At 42.5% G+C, this 6,109-nt stretch overlaps 1 pseudogene; it reads right to left on the minus strand.

Moving 5' to 3' along the window:
* Nucleotides 1–2,869: 2,869 nt before the first annotated feature.
* On the minus strand, nucleotides 2,870–4,179 carry LOC144700836 (F-box protein At1g30200 pseudogene; annotated as a pseudogene).
* Nucleotides 4,180–6,109: the final 1,930 nt, after the last annotated feature.

A 6,109-nucleotide genomic window follows, 5' to 3' on the forward strand; every position in this document is an offset into this window, starting at 1 on the left:
ATGCCAACGTATGGTCCAATAATAATATGTACCTGTCTCAAAAGTATCCTCTTGATTTGTACTTTAAGATGTAGCATACCAGATTACAAGCCCAATATAGACATAAAACAGTATTCAGAATATTTGATCAAAATGACTAACATATTATTTTAATGATGATAAAATAAAAATCAACAAACATCAGTAAATATGTCACACAATCAATATTCTAAATTTCAGCGTAAAAAATACTACATGTCAATATGATTTATTTCTCTCCGAAATCACATTATTGGCTTCAGATAAATAAAAAATATTATACAATTGTTTATATGTCTATGTCAATCGTATTATATTCACAGTTAATAACAATTTTATTAAATAGTAGGATTTCATGAATAATCATCTAGTCAGAACAGTTACATAAGAATTCATGTGAAATATTAAGGTATATTTAAGGCAGGACCTTTACATAGGGAGAAAGTTTAAAGACCTGTGGCATTTATGGAAACTGTTCCTTTGGCTTTTTACAGTTCATTTCGTAGAATCCAATAAAATTTACCAAATTTCACCTCCACATGATCAATATTTTATTGCATTTGAAGAAAAAAGTTAATTGCCACTTAATCTTGGGTTTCTTTTCACAGGGAAGGTAGAAAATAACTGTTGGGGCAATCTCGAAGGAAGCTCAAGATCATAATTTGAAAGATCTATGTCTATATGCTCTTATATTTGTTCAAATGCATTTTTACTGAACAACAGATCAAGAAAAGTGAAACTCATGAATTTGCAGTAGAATACTAGGGTAATAAGGCTCTTACCCTATGAAAAAAGATATTAAATTTTTGGAAAGAAATTATTTTTCCCAGAAGAGAACTGTAGAATACTGAAGGCGAGTTAGTTCTCCGCTCATAATGTTTAGAAACGTTTTTGTCTTAGAATCATTGTTTTTACCTTGCTTGGGTGTGTCCCATAATTCAGCATCAAGGAATCAATTGAATAATGAACAATTTCTTGCTAGTTTCCTCTCAATCGTCCTCTTCAAGCTTCATTTTTGATGCCCTTCTTGGGTGTAGGATGAGCATGCCACTGCACTACAAACTATTCCTTTGGTGGGGTTTTTGTTTCTAGATCTTTATGTTTTATTGTTTCTAGATCTTTATGTTTTGTTCACCATCACTAACCTTCATGAAACACTCCATATAAAGCTTGTATTAGACCGAGCTGATGGCAAGCTCACAGCATTTATACCAGGACAACTCATTGTTTCCCCATAATCAACGCAGATTAGTTCTAACAACGTAAAATCAGATTTGACAAACAAAGAATCTAACTATCACATCAAATAGACAAATATCACAACATGTATCAATACTTCAGAAATAATTTCAAATCATCTAGCTTTTTGATATTTTAATATACATCAAGCTATGTATAATCTGCAGATCATGTACTTTGATAAAACAAAATATTTAAAAAGATCTGAGAAATCCGTCAAATTTTACACGCAAAAAATAATCCATGCCCCAAATAACACAGTTGGGTTATATGTTAGTTTCCAATAAATGAGGACATTACATAGACTGATGGCTAAAGATTGGTTGATAATTCAGTTATAAAGACCACAAGGAGCAAGGAAAGGATGCCCCACGTCCGTTCCAAATATCCTAAAAAAATTCATTGTAACAACCATAAATGTTATTACAGAATTGGCATCATATTAAGCATCTGGGTTAAAAAAATCCCATTTTGATGGAGTGTTAAAAAACTTATCTCATGTTAACTCTCGTTCACATCTTCAAGATTCGTTTTGGTATCATCTAAGTAGCCTAACATCGTTCGGAGTACAATCTTGCCTAAAAAAGTAAACTTTCAGACTAAGATTGTACAACAAAATTTTTAAAAAGACGCTAATTAAACCAAGCTGATGAATTCATCATCAGCACTCATGCTTGTCATTTACAATGATGAGAGTCTATTCAACAACGGTTCAATCTTTAACAATTATGTAAGGATTCAGATCTGCGTGGTGAAACATGAAATCACAGCCAACTAATTTGAAGACGTTACAAATCCTTGCAAAATCCACAAAAAAAGATTTTTTTTTTTTGTTAAAATAACTACAGTCAAGCCCAAACGGCAATATTTATGTTTTTGTAATTCAATCTTAATAAAGATTTCATTGCCATGAAAATTTTGAACTACGGTGGGATATTCTAGTCCTCAGGAGAGATCAACTATTTTACTCTCTACATTCAGAATAAAACTCAAAAAAAGCTATTTGCATTTATGATTCCAAAGCCAGACACAAATTTGCAGAGCTTGGTTTTAAGACCATGCACTGCACCAAAGTATAATTCAAATCTACAAATTAAAAACTCCATGGTCCAGAAAAAACTAGTTTAGTGGTGGCACCCAAAATTTTTCCATCATAAACTGGCAGCTCAAAATAGAAGGGTAACTTATTTTTTACGACTCTGATAGAAGGGTTAAGAGGTGAATTCAATTTCAGAAAGTTAAAAAATAAGGCAATACTTACAATTTGAACTCAACAATCCCACAAGCAAAACTTATGTGCGACGAAAAAGGAAATTCCAAAAAGTACCTTTTATCTAATAGTGAGTCGGTCAATAAATTTCATGAGAAGAAACAATAGGTTGATAGCTTTCTGGATAAAACTATGATAGACAACGAAGAGCAGATGGAACTATAAATTGTTTTCAGAAACTTTTGAGCCCGGCGAGATGCAATAGTTGAGGATATACTTCAATTTCTGTCCCAAAGAAAACTTGAACGCTAGATTCATCGCAACAAGATAATAGATTTCTACATAATGCTCACCTACATCAGAAGATTTAAAAGGGATCCAAAAAAAGAAAAAGAAAAAAACTACAAACCAACCCTTTAAGCAAATTAAAGGAAACTTTGAGCGTAAATCATACAAAGATTCTTCGATCATTAGAACTCCAAAGAGCCCAGCCAACACTACAATTAGAACTCTCATCCCATCCAAGAAAAAAGAAGACACAGTAGAGAACCGGATCATAGAAATCAAAAGGACAAAGATGGTACCTATATACAGAAACTCCAGTACCAATGAAACCCAAATTCAGAACGGGTTCATCTCCAGAAGATAAGCCTTCCTCTTGGTCAGAATTCTAGCAGCCTCCCTGAACTCCCCATCGAAGGCCTCGGCGATCCCGATCCCGAACCCGTCGCCGCCTTCGCCGCGCTCGGCGGGCCTAATCGCGACGAGCGTGGCGCCCTCCATGACGTCGCCGGAGCCGAGCACGAGGCGAGGCGAGTGCCAGAGCTTCATGTTGAGGGCGGGCACCTGGGTCCGGTTGGAGGAGCAGGCCACGTCAATGGCGGAGCTCCGGAAGTCGCGGAGCTGGCGGCGATCCATGGAGAGGACGCCCTGGCCATCGGCGTCGGCGATTCGGAGGATTTCGACAGAGGGGTGCTGGTCGGCGATCTCGCGGAGGAGGAAGTGGCGAGCGGAGGCGGCGATGAGGGAGGTGATGGTCCAGACGACGCGCAATTTGAGGCCGCCGTTGGTGCAGAAGGCTTGATCGTCGTCGTCGGGGGGGGATTGGGGGGGGGGATTGAGGGAGGTGGCGGCGAGGATGGAGCAGGATTCTAGGGTTCGGCCGAAGGAGGCGTGCCAGCGGAGGAGGGCGCCGGGGTCGAGGGCGAGCTCGGCGGAGGGGAGGACGATGTCGAGTGAGCGGATGTCGAGGAAGCGGCGGAGGACTTGGGAGGGAGAGTGGTGGGAGATTTCGGCGGAGAGGAGGGGTTTGCGGGGGAGGAGGCGGGCGAGGAAGGAGGAGAAGAGGAGACGGGCGAGGGCGCCGAGGAGGCCGCCCGGCTTGGGGGCGGCCATGGCCGAGGAGCACGAGCAGGAGCAGGAGCAGGAGCAGCAGGAGGAGGAGGGTGAAGAGGAGGAGACGACGCAGTCGACGAGGACGAGGACGGAGGGGGATTGGAGAGCGAGGAGGCGGAAGCGACGGGAGACGGCGCAGCAGCGGGCGAGGGATTTGACCTCGCGGACAGCGCCGAAGACGAGGAGGAGGACGGCGTCGGGGAGGAGGTCGAACGGGCTGCCCTCGCCCTCGTCGGGATCCGCCATAGCCGGGGGAGCTCGAGCTCGAGCTCGAGGTCGAGCCGATTTGCAGAGAGGAAGAGGAAGAGGAAGAGGAAGAAGAGGAAGGGGGGAGGAGAAGAAGTGGGGGAGGAGGAAGCTTCGCGAAGAGGAATGCCACGTGGCGTGCCCTACGCGCAATGGGACGGGACGGGACGAAACGAGGGAGGAAACGGGACGAGACGACAGGAAGAAACGGGACGAAAAGAGAGGAGACGGGACGGGAAGCGGGTAGATGGTTAGGACGGGACGGAAGGAGAGCAGACGAAACGGGGCGGGACGAAACGAGACGAAAGGAGAGGGGACGGGACGGGAAGCGGAGAGATTGTTGGGACGGGACGAAACGAGGGAAGAAACGGGGCGAAAGGAGAGGAGACGGGACGAGGCGGAAAGAAAGAGGACGAAAGGAGAGGAGACGGGACGAGGCGGAAAGAAACCGGACGAAAGGAGAGGAGACAGGACGAGGTGGAAAGCAAGAGGACGAAAGGAGAGGAGACGGGACGGGAAACGGAGAGATTGTTGGGACAGGACGGGCCGGGACAAAAGGAGGGAAGAAACGGGACGAAAAAAGAGCGGACGGGGCGAAACAGAAAGAAAAAATTCGCACAAATTCGCACAATCCAAACAATTTGCACAAACCGAACGAATTCGCACAATGCGAACAATTTGCACAAAAGGAACAAATTCGCACAAAACGAACATAATTCCCACAAAACGAACAATTCGCACAAAACAAACATAATTCACACATAATTGCTAAATTGCATATAGTTAATCCTATCAGAAATTGCATAAAATTGCGCAAAGGTAGAAAATAATAATTCTGCATATAGCAAATTATAATAAACCAAGAACATTCTAAGTTATTACATAGTATACCGGTATATATAATAGGGGGGTTAATTATTTAAATGGCGAGTTTATTAGGGTGTGTTTGTTGGCATAATGAAAAAGTTTACTAATTATTATGATTTGGCAAATTCCATAAGTGGACAAGTGCGGAAGACATGTTAATTAATAGACTTATAAGATGAATAGAAATTTTAGTAGTGAAGGTATTATAAATTTTTAAATACGAGAAAATTTAATTTTTAAAAAAAATTGAGAGTTTTGAGTACAAAAGAGTCAAATGATAAAGAAACGTCCATACTAGTCTATTCATATGTAGAGTATGTCGTGCGGAAAATTTCTATTTACACTTATCTGGTATATGCAAGTAGACCACAGCTGTTTAATTATCAAAATTAAACTTGGAAATTTGAAGTTTTACTGTTTGACCTTAAAGTTGGTCCATTTTAAGCTAGGCATTACTCAATAGACGTTTAAATGACAAAATTAATTAGTCTTTGCCGAACAACAATTACTACTACAGACCAAACGTGTCAATGAGTGTAGAGATTCATAAAAGATGTTCTGGCAAAATAAGTATCATAAACTTCAAAGGAGCTGGGACGCGTGACGACTGACCTTTTTTTGGACAGCTTCTATCATTGCTGGAGTGAAATCGCCACGCTCCCAAAATTCATTGTCATCCCATTGAGTATGCACGATTTCTCCTCCATGTGTCGCAGGGCAGAAGTCTTTCAACGGGATAGCTAGAATTTCAAATATGATGCGCCTGGTACTCATCTGAATAAGAATTTCTTGAAATGGGGAAAGTAGATCTGTGTTCCCTCCATCGATATTGTTTGTGCGTGTTTTGATATCATCACCATCTGGTTCAGAGTCCGAGCTGATGACAATAGTGATGCATGACCACGTCCGAGGTGAAGTCCTGCCATCACCGAGGGTTCGTACTCGGTGTTGATGGCGCGTCGGTGCGCGACGAGTGCTCGAAGGGTTCGTCGGGCACGGGAATCCTCTAATGGCAAGCTAGGATGACAATGATCCGGGAGGGGGCGAAGTACGTGCAACAGCCGACGAGCAGGGAGAAGCCGACGTCCGGGGGATCGAAGGGGTCGCCCGGAGATGGGTAAGTGGACCCTCTGA

The sequence above is a fragment of the Wolffia australiana genome, chromosome 3, assembly GCF_029677425.1.
Source record: "Wolffia australiana isolate 7733 chromosome 3, ASM2967742v1".
In the NCBI taxonomy this organism is placed as follows: Eukaryota; Viridiplantae; Streptophyta; class Magnoliopsida; order Alismatales; family Araceae; genus Wolffia; species Wolffia australiana.